Genomic DNA, 19,029 nt, shown 5'->3' with positions numbered 1-19,029 from the left:
CTTTGGATTTCCAACAGGGCGAACTTTTCAAACTATGAAGCGAACCTTCGAAATTGGACTGGAGAAGTAATATATTATGACGCTTATGGATCTTGTTCGCGACGTAAAAGTTTCACACTGTGGACGTGCCTAAAGCCTGAGAAACTTGTACAGGCGTCACCCCAGAGTAATTTGTTTCTTTAGTCGTCCATGTGAGTCCACGAGAGTTATCTTTTAGCAAGCTGCATTCGACTAGATTCTCATCTATATATATCTATATATATATATATATATATATATATATATATATATATATATAATGGCGTGAAAAACGCGTTACCGTATATGTATGCAAGAATAATTTGGGCGCCTTCAATAGGAAAAAATCCAGTAAGGTAACATAGTGATCAACAAAGGTTACTCAAAACCCGAACAAGCTAAATTCTATATGCACACACATTACATGTAACAATATGACAGCATCCTACTGAACACTAGGAAGCAAAGTCTGCATAGCTGAATAAATTCCGACCGCAGTACCGAAACCGCAAACCTTGCCCCGCTCTCAAGCTCCGTCTTCTAGCAAAGCTTTGCTACAACGCGCGCGGTAAGTAAGTTAGCTACTTTATTCAACTACTCGTAAACAACCGATTTCTCTTCCGTTTATATTCTAACGAAACCTTCGTATGTATTAATTACGCCAACTAATAGGTTAGGTAATAACCTCACGATTTTTGTGCGCTGCCATCCGCCTATTTACGTTGATGGTTCTTTCTTTCCAAAACGTCACTATCAATAAATCGACTTGCATTTACGTAAGGTCCTGCTGCTCACCTTCTGAACACGCATTCATGAGAAGCTTGAGAGAGGAGAACTATAGCCCCAAATAGCTCTTCGTCTTAACGGATCTTCTTAAATCTTTTTCACGATCGTTACAAGACACACATGTGTGCGCTCAGAGACGCTCACATACGCATCAAGCTGTATGTGCACAGATGAGTCATTTCATGCATCCTGTTCGGAGAATTATTTCTTTCCCATTCGGTCAGTTTCAATAGTGGACCATAGTAAGCCACGCGCTTGGATCGGCCGATCGATCTCGACTGAACAAAACGCAAGAATAAAAAAGTTCTTTGGTGCGTGACATAATCCCCTATCGACATATTGATTTGTGCTCTCTTCCACGTAGCCGCCATTCCTGACGCTTCCGCCACCGCTACTGCTAGTAGCCAAGATTCGACAGGGCAGGTGGCCACGGTAGTGGCTATTGCTGAAAAATAAATGTGAACGGGAGAGTGAAACGCTGCCTCTCAAGACGAGACATAACAGTTCTGGACAAAGACTAAAGTAGAGACCTAGAAATGAGAAAAGAAGAGGAACTAGCAGCGGAACCCACAAAAGGACTGTTATTCAGGTAGGCATTGGCATGAGAGACAAGGCGTCCATCCCACAAAATGACCAGACGAATCCCTCGGAAAACAGCTTTCAGTCGTTTCGGTACGGCACACTTTAGGTTAGTTGGGCTAGACTTGTGTATCGTATCCATAAGGAGGGGCTACGCGGATGAAGACGCATGTAGTCCAAGGATATAGCACACTTGCCCTTATAGTTAGTAAACGGATTGCTCAGTTACAGAATATACTATAAAATTGGATATGCGACAATAATTATGACAGTAGTAATAAAATTAGTCAATCTATCAAATAAAAAAACACTTTCTCCTGGGTATCTCGTAAAACTGAATGGTGGCTTCACACTATATTGGAATCTGTGTTCGTTTGGAAACAAAAGCAGTAGATGGACGTAGATAGTGAAGATGAAAGCTTTACCAAAACAACTGGAAATAGGACTTTTATGGGGTAATAATAATAATAGTAGTGCTTCGTTGGTCTTCTCATGTTTACTTTCTAGCTCGTCATTGTTCCAGCGAGTTGTTCGGAAGGAACTATTATCATGCATCGTTATACACGTCCAGATCTTCAAAAACTCCTCCTCAAAATAGGAAAAAAATAGTTTGAATACGCCAAAGGTGCGATCATTTCGGAGAGTTCGAAAAAAGGCTCATGTTCGCACGAGCTCAGTCACATTGGTAAGTGTTTGTCGTCTAGCGATGGCATGACATCATATCAGAGTGATAACGATACCAAAACTGTTGTTTACAAATAGAGACTAGAATAATTGTCTTGGATTTGAGTGCCGGTCAAGCTCGTTGGTTATTACCCCATCCAAATTTCTTCTAAGGGAAAACTCATCAGAGGCTTTCTTGTAGACTAAATTGCGGTACTTACATTATTTCCTAGCGGAGTTGTTTCTGCAATACTAAAATCTTCATTGTCATTCGATTGAACATGGAAAAGATTGGATTGATTAAAATAGTATATGGCAATTTCATTAGTTAATTATTGCGACTGAGGGGTATGGAGAAGATTTTAACATGCCACTGTAAATAGTGTAATTTTTCATGCGCTAGTTAAAATTCGATAATCGCTCATCGCGAGACCTAAATTTGTTGATAGTTTCGCCCGTACCCTGAAGATCGACTCAAAAAATCGTTCTATGTAGATATTAAGGCAAGGACGTATCGATTCTAACTTAGGCTACATAATACATTTCGAAAGCGATGCATATAGAACTACCTCTACTGATAAAGGCATTGTGTAACTCTTTGATAGAAGCCAATTACAGTTGAGTAAAGGTCAACAAATTCGATCTCTCCATAGCAAAACGTTTTTGCAAAAAGTCAGAGAACACAAAACAAGATTTAGGGGCTCGTGTTAGGTAATTAATTTGTAGCTTAATATAATCTAAACATGGCTGGACAGGAGTGAGGAACAAACGCAACTACAAATGGCTAATAGGGTTATGATCGACCATATCATCATCGGTATAGCATTGTTAGGTGAGAGCGAATTATTGCATCAAAGACTAACTGGTCGAATCGAAGACAATGGCGTAAGACGGCACAGCAGAAACACAATACGACAGTTAATAATCGCCCCACGGTTACAGCAGGGCATTGCCCAGATAAGTCCTTTATAAAGGGCATGCTCCGAGAGTAAGGGTACACCCTAATCAACACTGACCGTCGTTTGAACAATAGCTTACGTAAAAACGGGCACTACGATGATGTCAGGTCGAAAATAAAAGAAGTGACGACCAATAAATCCTAAGCAGTACAAAGCATATATATATATATATATATTTTTTTTTTTTTTTTTATTAAGCTAAGTACATGCATGTTAGACAATTCTAAATAATAGGCAGTGATGTAGGCATGAAGTGCTTTTTTAATCGGGGAAATTCGAAGGAATTCTTTTGAAGGTTTGGGCCTTTGAGGCACCCTCAGAAAAGACACGCGGCACTCTTGTGATTTTTTTAGAAAGGACTTCAAAATGCAAAACTATTTCAATCAGCAAAGTTTTTCTAATTATATCGAGCGCTTGCTGAGTTATAAATACACAAAATTGATAGGTCATCCTGTTCACTGGAGTATAACATATTCCAAAAACAACTAAAAGCAACTTATACTTGCCAAAAGTCAGTAGACGAAATACTATTACTTGACAACCCTGTAAGCCATCTTGTTCTCATAGTTGTTGTGCCATATGTCGTTATTGTTATTTACATGCCTAATAGTGTTTTTTTAAGGCATTGCGCCAGATGCTTCGAAGCATCGTTTTCTGTAATAAAGGTCACAGCTTTTTGGTGGGACCACAAGCATTCCCCGTCTTGTTTTGTGTGAAGATCGGCTTGATTTTGATAGTTTTTTAAAACATTAGTATAAACACTTCTTAAGCCGTTTTCCGCGTTCATCTTAAGCATTTTTTTTTTCTATTTCTCTCTGTGTTTACATGTTTCATAAGTAACGTGGTAACAAATATTTTGTAATTCACTAACGCCTTATTCTTATAAAATCGTTTCGCGGGCTAAAGAACACTTCAGCATTTGGTTAACAAAACGGTCGCCGACTCGAAATAGCTTTTGTGATATATGGTACATGGCGGGCATACTAACCACCACGTATGGGCCGCCCAATCCATTGCCCCATCATGGTATAAAAAACATTGAGTCTGATGGCAAGACAGGCCATGAAGGAGTGAGAGGGTAACGTAACTCAATAGACTAATCCGATTTCTTCCCGTCGAAAGGAGGCATTACTGTGTGTGGATAGCTCGTGTATTATTGGGTCTGTTGGGTCAGCTAAGTCCGTTGAGTCTATTGAAGTACAGAAGGTCGTTTGTTAGCTCAGTTTGGCGTCATCTAGCCTCCTGTACTTGCCAATAAACTTACATAACAATCATCCTTCGCTCCCGCAAACGCGTTTACGTTTCCGCCTGTTTTCGGCGTCGATAACAACGCCGTGCACTTGATGTGGGCTATGATGGCGAAGAGGAGATCTGAAGTTTTTTGGTTCATCTGAGCTATACGAAGTTACGGAAAAAAGAGAAAGTCGCACGTTTTTACTGCGCACGGACTCCTTATTCATCAGTGGAAGCAGCTGACTCAGACTATATTTTTATAATCCACCTCTGTATGGTTGCAGAATTTGTTATCTACGAGCCAGTATTCATCTCACACAAAAGGTAGAACGACGAGTTGAATGATTCCATATTGTGATAAGGATGGCTAGGATGGATAAGGACAACTTTACTGCTCTAATGTATAAACACCTCAGACAAACGTGTTCATAAAACAAAAGCAAACACAAACGGCAATACGATGCTTTCGTTGGAAAGACAATCTATATCTGGTTATTTATTGATTTTCCTAGAGTCTCCTGCATGATCGCTATGTGTGATTTCATACAGTTTTTCAACGAGCAGTCACCTTTGATTAACATGGCTGTGATTGCTATACCTACGCGGAACTTACTGGATCACGCTACCATCGATTCTGTCCATACACGCAACATTGACTAGAATAAAATAAATAGACTTTGTGTTTCCATGGAATAATAAATTGTGATAATGTATTTCTTAATTTTATATCATACTAGGCGTTCGATTTTCAGTTGAACATCAATTGTTGATCCTATACGTAGTACTCTTGCCGGAATAGAATCAAGTGCCCCCTTATTTCATGCTGACATCGTAGGCGGATCCGTTCTAAAACCGCCTATTTACTTAATTCATAAAGAAAAGCATAGAGCCTCTTTTCGTTGGCAAATGTGCCACCTTGTGAAAATTCGCCGTTCTATGCACAAACACTGACGTCGGTCTTTATAGCATATCGGGTTAAAATAAATCAGTAAATTCATGAGCAGAATATACACATCGAAGCTTTCTTAAAGACATCCTCAAAAAACTCCTAGAGGCTGGAGCGTTGAATGATTTTTTCTTTCAACTAAACTAACTTCTATACCTGGAACAAGAAGCAAAAGAAGTTCATAAAAAGAGCAAATAATATGGTTTTCAGAATACAAAACCATCTCACAGTCCATTATTTCTTTTCACTTTATATTTCAAACACTCTTTATATCCATACGGTCCTCATACGCATAGATATGTATTGAGTACATACGTATATAACGGATATCATGAGCGTATATATTTTCTACTACAGTTGAAAGTGGTCTATTTGATAGTCAGTTTTCATATGTGCTTGGTCCGAAAAAATTCTATGCGAAAAAGTAACTGGAACGAAGGCGAAAACGAGATCGGACAAAAACAACCTAGGATCCAACCCCGTTCTTGTATGGCAGCGCCGACGGCCCATTTACAATTACATACATACGTGTGTTCCGGCGTTCTGAAAGTCAAAATCATTATGTCGGGGAAGCGCCGTACGGGCGGTGTTTGAGGCGGTGATGACATTAATTTCAATTTCAGTTTTGTTCCAATGAGAAGATTTCCGGGAGCGGTCGACGCTTCTTCAAAAGAAAGGAGAGACGCCTTAGTCGTTGGCGTTTTACCATAATCATAATTAGTTCCTGTGGCTTCTACTCCTTCCCTCCCCTATGTCTGAGCGTCCCAAGACATCAAACGATCTCTACTCTAAGCACTTATTCTCTCACTGTTGCAGGACGCGTGGTAAAGGAACAAACATGACTGTGATGTCCACTTGACTTGTTCTTCGTCCCTGTAAGACAGTCAGTGGGCTGCAGCTCTCGTGGACGTTTCTAAGATCGCCTTTTCGGTATTGTCAAGAATTGTACTGTCGGCAGACGAAAATAAAACGCAGAGTAGGACATAAAAGCCTGTCGCTGCTAGACAATGCTTAACGCAACCAGACTAGTAATTTGTCAGGGTGCCGTTTTCTCTAATATAGTCGGTCGCACAATAACATCGAGCAGTTCACAATTTTCTTTTAACGACAATGGCATACAACCAATAATACTAGCTATTCATATAAAGCACCCTATTTAGTATCTTATGAGTTCCTCGGGTGCTTGCGAAGATTCTTCGCGATTTTGGTTTTACAAGAGAAAACAAAAAAAAAAGAGCGTGCTCAATTATATGGAGTTGAAACTTTAAGCATCTATTATAATAATATTATAATTATTATTCGGTAGCACAGCTTTGTATAAACGAAATATTGCTAGGAATAATACCAGTGAGGAAGTTGAAGAAAAGCCATGTTATTCAGTAAATTGTATAAATAAGAAAATTAAGGATGCTTTATACTGCTACAGTAAACTGCCGTGAGTATAACCCTTAGGATAGTAAGAACATTTCTGTTTTTGATTGGCCTGTCCGCCTAAAGAACGGGCAGGGAATTATGACAGACTTTTTCCTCGTTTGCTATAGCCCCTAGGTGAGGGGTTCCTTTTCCCAGCGCCAAGAGGTACCGATAGGCGCTATCTGGAACTGGAATTCTAAAATACTATATATTTGGAGTTCTGGACACAGCGGCATCCCTCTATCGTCGCAGCTCCGTTTTACGATAGGAAAAAGAACAGAAACGCATATTGCTGTTGTTTAATTAGAAATCCTCTTCGATTACGCGTTTAGTTATCGTATTAAGTTTTTGCAGAAAATCGAAGCGCTTATATCTAGCCGTGGATTTTTCTAAATACAATCCATCACTGATTATGCAGCATAAACCATTATTACCCGTAAAAAAAAGCTTGTACATAATTAAAAATAAGCAATACGTCTTTAGCTCTGATCGCTCAAATGCCCCAAATCCGTAAACATTAGTACTTTCCATACATATAGAGCTGCGATTGATTGATTGATTGATTGATTAGTTCCTACGTTTGCATTAGGTCTAGCCTCTCCAGCATAAGCAATTCGCCTTTGTTGCACATTACGAACGAGTAGTTCGCTGTGGCACACCGCTGCAGACGATCAAGCTTTTTTTATTATGTAAAAGTGAGTCATATGCTAAATTTTCGACCTGGAATATCTAGACAATTTCGAATCCGTACCTCGAAAGGCGGAAGAAAGCTACGTACGTAAGCAGGCCCATTCCCATCGATCAAACGCATATACGTTACGTACGCGACCCAGAATGGCACACATTTTTAGTGGTCATCATAAATGGTCAGTGCAAATAAGGCATTTTTTTTTGTTTGAGTGCATGTTCCTGGCTGCTTCAGTAGCACCAACACCTAATTAGAGATACATAAGTAAAGATCTGATATAGAGTCACGTTAATATCAGCGATATACAGCTTTTGCCATATGCAGTCAACATATGTGGAATAAGCATCCATTTGTTTTGCAATCGTAGACAATTTAGTATCGCCGACTCTTTATTATTTTGAGCTAACGTAGCTCACACTCCCATGCGAATGGCGAGCAAAGTCCACTAAACATGCCTTCGCCAATGGTCACGTGTAACTTTTGATTAATTTACATTGTTTTTTTTTATTATATTATTTATTTATATCATTTGCTTCAGACAAACTGCGAGAAATCAACGAATTGAGTGACGCAACTCCTAAACTGTCAAAAAAAGTTCTATCGGGTTGCTGGTCTACGATGAAATTCCCTAAGACAGCCATTGCAAATAACATCAACTATGATACGTTCTCTGATATGATGGTGAGAAGATGTTGGATCAGATTTTGTCAGATCACATATCCGAATTAAGGTCGAAGGACGATATGCGCTATAGGAAAGCGTCCACCAAATTTCGAATTTCGACATCGAGAGAAAGTGCAACGCAGTCGTTTATCGGATGATTAGTTTCAAAACAGATATTTTCGTGAGAACAACTTTTTTAACGATAAATTAATGTTATTATAAAAGAAAACGACTCACCGATATGGCTAGTCATCTCAAGTGTTTTGAACACGAGTGTCCTACATGTAGAAGACCCATAGTTGGGTCGACGAGGAAACGCGACAGTAACAGCGAGAGTCGTTAAACGGCGACGGCAGCGCTTACAGCAGAAGTGACGACCGTGTCAGGATCGAGACACACCGGCACAACTTAATCTATTAATAACAACGACTTCCACTATATCGTCATCGGCACTTGCGAAATAATTGAAGTTCTAGCCGTTGTAGGCAGGTCCGTTTATATTGACTATCGTTCTCGACAGTTAGCTCATCATAGCAAGATAGTCACCGAAAGATTATCGAATTGTTCATCAGCCCGCGAAAAGTTTCCTCTAAATATTAGCAGTGGCTTCTTGTCAGTCAGGGATCATTTCATTCACCAGTTATAACCTATTTATGAAGAACAAGCGAAGACTGGATATCAGATAGCAGCTTTTAAAAAAAAAAAACGTTGTTCTTTATTCAGCAATTGATCAAGTTAAAGCATATCTCAACAACAAGTGTCCGGTAAATCGTTGGCTTAGATGTTCAACTGGACGCTATTTTCTCTTGAATAGCGTCAGCTCGTTTTTATGATATTTCTCATAAACGAGATATGCACCCAAAGATTACTGTTTCAGAAAATCACAATACACTTTCAGTGGCAATATGAACTTCTCTATTTCGTTAACTGTTATCAACTGTGAATTTGAAGCTTACCTTGTCTACGCTAAAATTTTACCGGACCCAGTCAAACTATGGAGCATCCAATCGATCGTTCACGAATACAAAAGCTTCACTAATCCGTCTCTCCGCCAACAAAAATTTGTCCCATGGCTAAATCGCACAGTGTGCTATTGAAAATTATACATTCGGCCATGTTTAGCACGAGTAGACGCCGAAGTGAAGCTACAAAGAAGCGGTGCACCACTTAAATGATCGGGAATTGCAGCGAAGCATTACGACACAAAAAGTAAAAAACATTCGAAAAGCTCCACTGATCATTTTTCTTCTCGATTATCCAATATGCTAGGCTGTGCGATCAAATACACTCCATTAAAAAATTACCTTTTTGCCTTTTTCACTATAATGAACATACAGGCGCCATTCTTAGTGAGCACAAGTGATTCAGCAACGTCGCCCTCTGGGAGCGTTGCCCTAGCGTACGTTTTTATGCATACTGTAATAGCACTGGGCATCCGCCAGACGTCCAGCGAAAGGGTTGCCGGATCGAATACACACAACTTCTGTGTTTATAATAGCGAGCAAATTCGGGCAGATAATTTGCACACCTGTCGATTATATAATTAGTTTATATTTGTAACGCGGCTACTCGCGCTTACTGATGTCAGCTAGTTTTTGTGACCGATAAAGACTCGCTGTGTTCAAACGAAAACTTTGTTGCAGCGTTAATGACAAGAAAAAATCATATTTATTGAACATTATCATCGAAAATTAAAACAAAAAATTCACTGGTACCGTCGGTGATTCCCGCTTACCTTCAATCAACTAATTACGATACGCTGTCAAGAAATCGGGCCGGTGGGATGTACTGCTGCTGTTGGTGAAACCTCGTCCTGTTTTTTGTTCCCGAAAACCTGTAGTAATATACTTTGTTTACGAATATAAATAATCCTTTTATAGATAAAACAAATCACGCGACACGTAAACGTTAGCGATAAAAAAATTTATTCATATATATGTATACATAAAATGTTTCGTACATATTTACGGAACGTATGCGTAACACCTGTTCTCTGTATATACGAGATACGGAGAAAGACCATTCGCATATCGTCGTTGTGAACTGTGCTCAAACATTTCCGTTAGCCCTCGTTCCAGCTCGCTATATTAAATCATTTCTCAAATACAATCACCTGTGTTCTCTAAATCCTCGTAAACGCTTTTTTTTTTTCTATCAGTAATCTTAAAATGATCTAAAATAGGCGTAACCTTCACTGGATATCTTCTACTACTCGTTGTAAATGTATTCACGACCTTGCATAGAAATCCCCTATCTTTGATTAGGCCTTAATTCTACAGTTGCGCTGCGTAGCTCATAACTGGTTGAACATATCTACGAAACAGTGTGATGTATAAATTAATATCTTCTATTAAAAAAATTTGCAGAATCCAATTGTAGAACATTGTGTCGCGCAGAGCAAAATGTCCGCCATACGTTCTGAATATTTTGGAAAGCTAGGCGTGACGATACTTGGATCGTTAATTGCATTCTGGGACGTCACCCGTATTATATTCTTGTTTTGCAGGCCCACGCTGGAAGCATGAAACGGCGCACTTTTTAATAGATAGATCAATTTTTTAAGTCAATTCTTTAGGCCCACTCATAAAAGTTTAGCAAACCCTGCCGCATATTAGATTTCTCTCGCATATTATTTACGAGTACATATTTTTTTATACCATTGGCATACATTTTTACCCTTAGTGGCGACGGCATCGTGTGCGCTGGGGTCTATATATACAAAGACCTCTCATACATCAAAGAGCATAGTACTTTGGGGGGGGGGGGGGTATCCAGATGTTACGGTATCGTCAGATATTTAGTGGACAGATATTGACGTAGTGTACAGCTAAAATCTGAAGAGGTCTTTCGAGGGCGGCAGGTGGACTCGTCTGGTTTTGGCCGTAAATTTTGTAGGTTGTCGGTTATGTCTCTTCAAACTACTTTTTGAGGATTTCCGCCTTTGTTAAGGTAGCATATTATCTTAGCTGGTATCAATCTGAATAACAACAACGAGCGCGTTCACCCTCTGTACATATCTTTACGCGCGGCAAAACACTGCAATATTTCAGTAATTGTACTTTTAAAGTTTATTCTTTAGTAATACCTAATGTTGTAGTATTGCAAACAATGCCAATGACATCGACATATTTCGACGTCGCAAAAGCGTGTTACGTCCTTTAAGCTTCGTAAGAAAACGTTACCAGTTCATTGAACGGCTGCCTTGTTCTAAATCTTGCCAGAACGTGAAACACTCCATAAAGGGTAGTTCTATTCAGTTTGACCACTGTATACGATTTTACTCAGCGTAACGTTAAATACGCCATCGCAGTCCTTGAAGATAACGACGCTACAAAGTACGCAGCGCTAGACCGAATGTTTCGTCTGCTGAGAATCAAAACCAATGAGGGCTGTACCTGCACATGCTCTAAACAGAGTACCATCGCATTAACTTTACTGGCAATTTCACAAAAGGGTTATGCGAGTGAAGAAACAAAGTCATTTTGAAAAGCCTCTTGCAAGGAACATCAGTCGCAATTTATTAGGCGATCGAAATCTAAAATTTAGCAAGAAAAATCGCCGCATGATAACACGGTACAAAAACCTGATAAGAGCGCCAGTTTCACCTCGAGTTGAGTCTCCTGATCGATTTATCCGTCTGTAACCCAATTCAAGTCTCTGTCAACATCTAATGCTAGAAAACTGTTTTCTTGAGGACGCAGTGTCACTGCCACTGGGAGGATCTAATTTAATGGCAGTGATGATGGCGGCGGGATCGACAAAATGGCAGAACTCTACAAAAGCATCAACTTTCCGCTGTTTCTAGGAAATACAAAATTATTCTCCAGTGACGCATTGTATAAACGTATGCGTTCCAACTTGAACTCGCTTGACGCGTTTTTGCGAGCGGGTTCTAGTCTATCTTTTTGTGTCCCACATAGTTAGTGAAATATAAGCATACAAAAACTATTGGGTTTAAAATAACGCAACAAAGGTCATCATTACAAACTTTACATAGTAAATACCCTGCTCCTGAAAATATATGCGATCTGTTCAGGAAGAAAGACGCCAAACCAAAGACCTATGAGATCACCTCTAACTCAGTTTAATACTTTATAACAGATTGATGTATTGCCTCATTTCACGCGGCAATCTAATATTACAGGGCTTCGCGCGAAACTCTGTGATAACTTTATGAGACGAAACATGACATTTTTCAATGACTGTATCTGAAGAAGCTAAATATACTTCATGCTACTGAACCAACATGCGAAGTGGGGAACGTCGTTTGAGGGTCGTCAGCCGTCAGTATTCGAGAAGCCTTCCCTGATCACATATATCAATGAAATGTTTAAAATCGTGATTGTGAGCATAGCAGTGACCATTGTCGACGGCAGAGGCGATAAAACAATTTATGTTACTGACAGAGCGGTAGCCCTGCTGTTAGAGCAAACTTTTTTTGCCACTTCTCGCATCAGATGACGACGGTGTTGGAAATGGGGTCTGCCCAGTTACCCGTTCTGTCCTGTGTAAGTCCATTTTCTACCGCTACCGCCGCCGCTGCTGCTGCTAACACTAGAGACTGCAATTTGTAGATGAAACATTCGAAGACGCGTACCGTAGAATTGAAAGTCACTAGTTACTGTTTCAAATGAACAATTATAGTTCCAACGAGTTAACTAGCTGCTTGCTTGTCGCTAACTGAGCACAAACTTCACTCGTTTACGTCCGAACGGTGTCGCTGAGAAACGACTTGGTATAGCGGGTCCTTACGGTCGTCATCGTTGGGTTCGAGAGGTGCTTGTTTGCCAAATAAACTAGATCAAGCAGCCTAGTCCACTTAGCTGACGACGATAACGACGATCCGCGTTGGGAGGTCCGTTCAAACGTAGGGGTGCCCACGCAGTCAGAACCATCGATTTTCTTCTGCTTCTTCTTCTTCTAATTCCATTGACAGTGTTTAGGCAAACCAGTGCTCGGTTCCTTCGTGCACTGTAGCTAACAATGTAATTTTTACTGAAATACAGAGGCGTCAATTCAGGGCTGTATGATTTATTTATCTCCATAAACCCTCAAAGTACCACTAGACAGAAGTTCGGCATAGCGCTTCCAATTTTTCCGAGTCGGCAGGACAATTCTGCTGCCGCACAACAGTTTCTCTCTCTCTCTCTCTTAAAATTTCCTATAATGACAACAGCTAAACTTGAGCGTGAGATACAGTTAGTTTTTTATATTTCTTAAACGCGAACAACGATAGTCGCTATTTGTATGTGCCGATGCTCCAAACAGCGCTTTTGCAAACAGACGACTATGTTACTTGCTACCGACTTCTAGGCATATATCACCTGTTTGAAAATGAGAGCAGTCAGCTTCTCGGGAATTACGGATTAAGTCCATATTTGTGAAGTCGCCCGCGACGTGTTAACGGGATGAAGAGGCTAGCACGCAAAAATTAACGCGACCTTGTATAGTTGACCTTGGATAGATTTTTTCCTCAAAGGCCACCTAGAAACGATAAAAATGATTTGCATTAATACATGAGCGACTGAAACTATTCTATTATCTTTTACAGTCGGAAGCCAGACCTGAAACGCAGATGCTAGAATGTAGATTAGAGGGTCAGAATTTAGCTTCTGGAGAGAGAAAAGGGGCGCAAGGTCCAGAATTGGCAGGCAGCTCTAGCTTCCTCATCTGGTTGCATGTTGGAACGGCGCCGCCGCGGTAGCGCTAAACGGTGGAGCTTAGTCGCTGCACGTAGAAGTCTAAAATTTAAATTAGAGACAGCATCCTCTGGCACCCTGCTGTTTAGGAAGACGAACCTTCATCCACAAACTGCAATTTTAGCAGACAACGAAGAGGCTAAACGGGGAAAAAACATTCCCCTTTACCCAAAGACTACACTAAAGGTGGTCTACTATAGTAATGTCTAAACTTGGGAAAAAAATTAAGGTTTTGAAGCGTTACAAGGTGTTTTTATAGAATTGACGAATAATTAAAGGTGCCCGCTTATAACAGAAGCTGTATCTCGAACGTATCTTATAAAATTCTTTATTAAATACGCATGAAGGTGCCCCTTACGGTATGCGGCAGTTATTCAACTAATATAGAAACCTGAGCAAAACGTTAACAAAATCACTTTAAATCCTATGATGCGCCACAGTGAATACGAACCCACCCGTCTCAAAAAATTACAAGAATGTAGAATGGCCTAGCTAAAGTGTATCGGAAATTCCCTACGTAATGAAATATAATAAAATACTAATAATAATCGAAATTAGATGCATAAAACGACTGTCCTATCTGTCAGCAGGAGATATCTTGCAAGTTGTATTCTGTAAAGTATGTAATGGATACTTAATATACATCAATAGTTTATAATAGCTTAATATCATCGTTTTAAGTTAAATAGAAACAAAACGTTCCTTTAAACGAATTTTTGGAAGTTAAAGTAAGTTCCACAAATTGTAGCTGACTTGACTTTTTACTGTAGACACTACTCCCATGTTGTAGGTGTCGTTACTAGTATATTGTTAGTGTGTGTATTACAAACAAAGCAGAAGATAGCGGAATTTAGGCATAGCAGACGACTGAATCAACAGCGATATACTACAGACAAAAATGGGTCAACAACAATGAAATAGCGAGCATGGCCTGTTCGTTCGAGATGTCACAGTTCACGCTTGATTAAACAGTCCTGCCGATTTGTGCGGCAGCGTGAACCGTGATAGCTTGCGGCAAAACGATGACAAAACAAACGGGCAGTATGGTCACCAAGTAGACGGTTCGATTAGTTCAGAAATATGTGTATTACGTCTATGAAGCTTCAGTAATGGCTAAACTGTTGCTCAAGCATTCTTTCCGCACGTTTTATATCAGAGTACTTGAAAATATCAATTTATCTGCTTTCTGTCCCTTTCTCTAGATTTCTCATATTCCTCGTTTAAATCAAGGAGCGTTCGATAACCGCCGTCGACAAAAGTACTGGGCCGAGCGAAAGGACTGAGTAAACAAACTTTGGGAAAAGGTGGCCCTTAGTGATCGAACCCTTGAAGTGAAAAAACAAAAACGGAAAAGCTGAAAAAAAAAAAGTAGGAAAGGTTGAACAGAGTAACCCCCTAAACTCAACTCGTACTAAGCAAGCATTGCGCAAAACGGTATACGGCAGCGTGTACAATGTAGCAACATGCTGAATCGGTAAATGATGGGATAGCGGTCTATTAGAATGGTAGCAGTGCATTTTTTGGAGTGAGAACAGTAACGACCGTGTTGTAACGAGGTAACGAATGGCAGCGAAGAAGCAGAAAAGATGGCACACGTGTTGCACGAAAACTTGGCAGTAGGCTTTTAATGTGTTAGGTATTTCAACACGTGACACATTTTTATACCTTATTTCTTACGTATCGACGTGGTTCCGTTGTAAAACCAAAAGAAGGAGCTTCTAGAAGCACGTTCTATTAGTAGACAAAATTCGATAGGAACTGTGATGGAAGTTTACTAAATATTTGGATGCTATTGAATTGAGTAAATTCGATCAATCGTTAGAAATCCCATAAGACTTCTATAGTCACAAGCGCAGATTTGATCGGTTGGCTTCCAATGTACTTTGAATTGCTAGAGAATAGATTTTCCCTAATGGAAATACATCTGTTTATTACTAGTTCATAACACAGTGTGTACACGTGTCTCGAGCGAAAGCAACAACGTAAAAACAAACAAAAAAAATCGTCAAAACATCAACTGAACGTAATTAGAGAGTTCAAAGCTAAGAGAACGCATTGTTCAGACGGGCTAGACGGGCGCATCCCTAAATATCACAAACATTGGAATGTATTTCAGTAGATCAATCATAACACTATCATCACATAAAATAATTGTTGAAGGATTTTGACGAGGTTTTCTTATAACAGTCTTAGAGCTCGTCGATTTTCAAAAAAAGAACATAAACTATTAAACGTAGGTCCCCTGGCATAAGGCTAGGTGTCTATAAAGCGTTTTTCAGGTGATTGACAAAAGTACACATCTGAACCTCACTTTTGAATTACAAGGTTTCGAGACAGCAAGATTGTTTATATATTAAACAATACAGCTCCAAAAAGATTAGTCCGCTCCCAGCAGCCAATTTGCGGCACAGAAAATAGCTCGAAAAACAAGGTGCTGGGTACGGTGCTGACGTGCAGGCCTTAAACTGTGTTCATTGACAGTCTATTATAGGTATGAAATAATCTTCGAGCAATTAGAATAACTGGATTATTATTGGAACTAATTGGCATCGAGTTTGGTCATCGAGATTACTTGAGTGTGTGATGGCGTAACATGTATAGATTACCCAAAGGCTGCAGAAAATCAATATCGAATAATCTCTTAAGGAAACAAGATTTAGAACTTGCTTTTTTCCTTGTAGCTAGTGGACCAAATTCGGCTAGTTTGGCGGCGGCCATGAGTCTTGTGGTACGAAGGAACATCAAACATCATCTCTTTTTGGACAACGGCATCCTGATGCGCACGGAAAACGTCGGCCCAGAAGCGCTTATTATGTAGTCGGAGACAGCAGGCTATATAGTGTATAAAGCTGCCCTTCAACCTGTATTATCATATATGTATATATATAAACAGAGCAAAATGTCACCCAGCAGCCATGTCAAGCGACGCTGCACGGGGACTTAGCGCTCGGAAGTGTTTTGTATCGGACATGTAGACTATAACTATAAAGAGTGTCAGGAACATTCCGCTACCCAACCTCTGGCATAATCACAGCTATAGCATTCGAATTGACATTACTGTGTACTATTCTCAATGAGGAGTAATCAGTACCCAATGTATTTTTCTAACGCGATACTGCTTACATTAGCATAGCACGTGTGTTGAACATTCTACTTTGTCTAGTCAGTGCAGGCCACCGTGTAAGCAAGAAGCCAGGAGGAGCAGCGGCGTCCCGGAGATCGTCGTTACACTGATCTCGAGATTATACATGGATTAAGCATATTGCTTTCTCCTAAACGACCCGCTTCCTATTAGGTCCGGTTTACGTGTACGAGCAACGATAGGTTATATTGGTTAAACTGCTGCACTACATACAGAAATCCGAACGCCATATGCTGAAAACGATACGAAATCACACCTATAGTTTATGATTCAAAAAATCGAACTGTATTCTACCATATAGTGAAGATGAAATAATGAGTACGCACAAATAACATGGACAGATACAATTCAGTACTCATGTTCATCGTATCACATTGATTTCAGGCTTAAACAGGTCTTTTTATATGCATTGACGGAAGGATGGAGCCATATGGGCCAGAACTTTGCACAACACTATTGCTACGGGTTACCTACTACGAATATACCAGAATATTCCTCAAGGATAGGTCTTTTATATGATTCATATAGGATCATCACCATTCTCTCATTTTCGAGACTGTATCAATTGTAGCATCAGTGCTGTTGTGAAGGTGGAGTTGTCTGAGCCACCAATGATTTTGTGCGAAGAACGTATTTAAGGAAAAGTACTTTTTTTCCTAGAGTGGGCCATAATTTTAGTTAGGAAATACTTACTACCAAGTTAAGCAGGTCAAAGATTGTGTTTCATCTATCACAAATCTATATAACGTTTTGACGCCCAGTGTGAAGTCGGGTCTTGAGTGACCCAAGTACAGGCACATCGGCGAGTTGAAGGCGGAGGAATGGAGGAACAATGAAAATGTGCGCATCGCCCCTCAAAACCAGCTAGACCGCACTGAAGCCTGTGTAACAATTGTGGTTATACATTATCTTATGATGAACGATCCTTCCGGACAAAATTCTGATCAATGATTGATTATCCTCAATGTGGCGTGTACATCGGTAGTAATGTTTTCTATGATCGATGCGATATTTAAAAAAAATCGACGACTTTTCTTAAAGAAGCACCTCAGTTTTGTATATTCTTTATGACGATGACATGTAGTGCTATTCTTTAGTTCAAATTGATATATAGCCACGTATTTGCAGTTTTAATAAGTTAACTTGTACTCTGAGGCTACATTGTTCTGCTTATTTCTCTTTGAACTTTGCATCAAAAGTACTCGGCTCTATGTATGCTCGAAATGCAGCGGCCCATGCAGCTTCATTTTACTTTGGCTCATTTAACTCGCAGGATAAATTATGTAATAAAGCTCAGTTTAATGGCGTTCGTGAAACGTAGCTTGCTTTCAGTTTGGGAGTGAAAAAGTAACTTCGGGGCAGGAAATTGTGGTAAAAAAAACCTTGCTTTTTTATCATCAAACAAAAAAAGTATAGAGCTCCATCTTTTGAAGTTTGGACAATGAAAAAAACTCAATAACGTAACCTGAGCAAAATTCTTGACTCGTGTGTATCTCAAAACTAAAAATTTTGACGGTAATAGAATTGTAGATAGCCATATGGCTCAGTCCAATATACAATATACACCTTCCCTTTGAAGAAGCAATCATTTTACTGTAGTTGGGATTGACACGACAAGAAAGCTTTTGCGAGAGTAAGCTGCGAAGGTTTCGTAGTATTAAAAAGTTAAAGGTAACGTAGCCTTGCTAGAAGAGGAAGTAAAATAGCTTCGTGCCCAGCACCTCTCCCACAGAGTCCTACTTTTCCCAACCCAATTAATGGACACCAAATGTTGTTATCAAGTACGATACTTACCACTTAAGTTCTGATGTAAGAATTAATTATATCAAGCACTGAACACACACACATATCCAATATAACTGAAAATCAATAAAATTGTTTGTTTTTCGAAACAAAAAGAAAGCTTTGATACGAACGAGTAGTGAGTGATACGTACCCTAGACGGCTTCAGACAGTGGCGTACATGACTCTACGGCTTGGAAAACAGTAACAACTGCAAGTGGGATGGATTAAGCTGAAATGACTCTTCTGACATTCCAACGATCGGATAAACAATCGCTACGACGATGGTGGCTGTTTCCCTGCTTCTTTGCGTCATTCAGTCCGGCTTTCGAAGCTTCGCCTTCTGAGGATTAAGGCGCAACCAATCGGCTTTGCCGATGCGAACGCCGCTAGATTCCCGGCGTCAATTAGATAAACAGTTACTCTATGTGCCATAAAACGAGCTATTGATATATTTA

The 19,029-nt window shown here is 39.8% G+C and overlaps 2 long non-coding RNA genes across 5 annotated transcripts; one reads left to right on the top strand and one right to left on the bottom strand.

The window, feature by feature from the left end:
- Positions 1 to 407: 407 nt before the first annotated feature.
- Positions 408 to 7,360, top strand: LOC111269295 (uncharacterized). Its single transcript, XR_002685706.2, has 4 exons — positions 408 to 586; positions 1,169 to 1,393; positions 1,891 to 2,068; positions 6,001 to 7,360. It is a non-coding gene; the product is annotated as an uncharacterized LOC111269295 (long non-coding RNA).
- Positions 4,915 to 18,988, bottom strand: LOC111269294 (uncharacterized). Of its 4 annotated transcripts, XR_015314529.1 has the most exons (7): positions 18,726 to 18,988; positions 13,273 to 13,432; positions 9,684 to 9,782; positions 8,905 to 9,093; positions 8,186 to 8,595; positions 5,713 to 5,848; positions 4,915 to 5,340 (listed from the first exon to the last, which is right to left on the bottom strand). It is a non-coding gene; the product is annotated as an uncharacterized LOC111269294 (long non-coding RNA). The 4 variants fall into 4 exon arrangements; XR_015314531.1 differs by lacking the exon at positions 5,713 to 5,848; XR_015314528.1 differs by lacking the exons at positions 8,186 to 8,595; positions 8,905 to 9,093; positions 9,684 to 9,782; positions 13,273 to 13,432; positions 18,726 to 18,988 and adding an exon at positions 7,349 to 7,424.
- Between the last annotated feature and the right edge of the window lie 41 nt (positions 18,989 to 19,029).

Source organism: Varroa jacobsoni, unplaced genomic scaffold (genome assembly GCF_002532875.2).
Source record: "Varroa jacobsoni isolate VJ856 unplaced genomic scaffold, vjacob_1.0 scaffold_1376, whole genome shotgun sequence".
Taxonomy (NCBI): Eukaryota; Metazoa; Arthropoda; class Arachnida; order Mesostigmata; family Varroidae; genus Varroa; species Varroa jacobsoni.
Note: the sequence above shows the minus strand (reverse complement) of the source record. Positions and strands in the feature narration are given on the sequence as shown.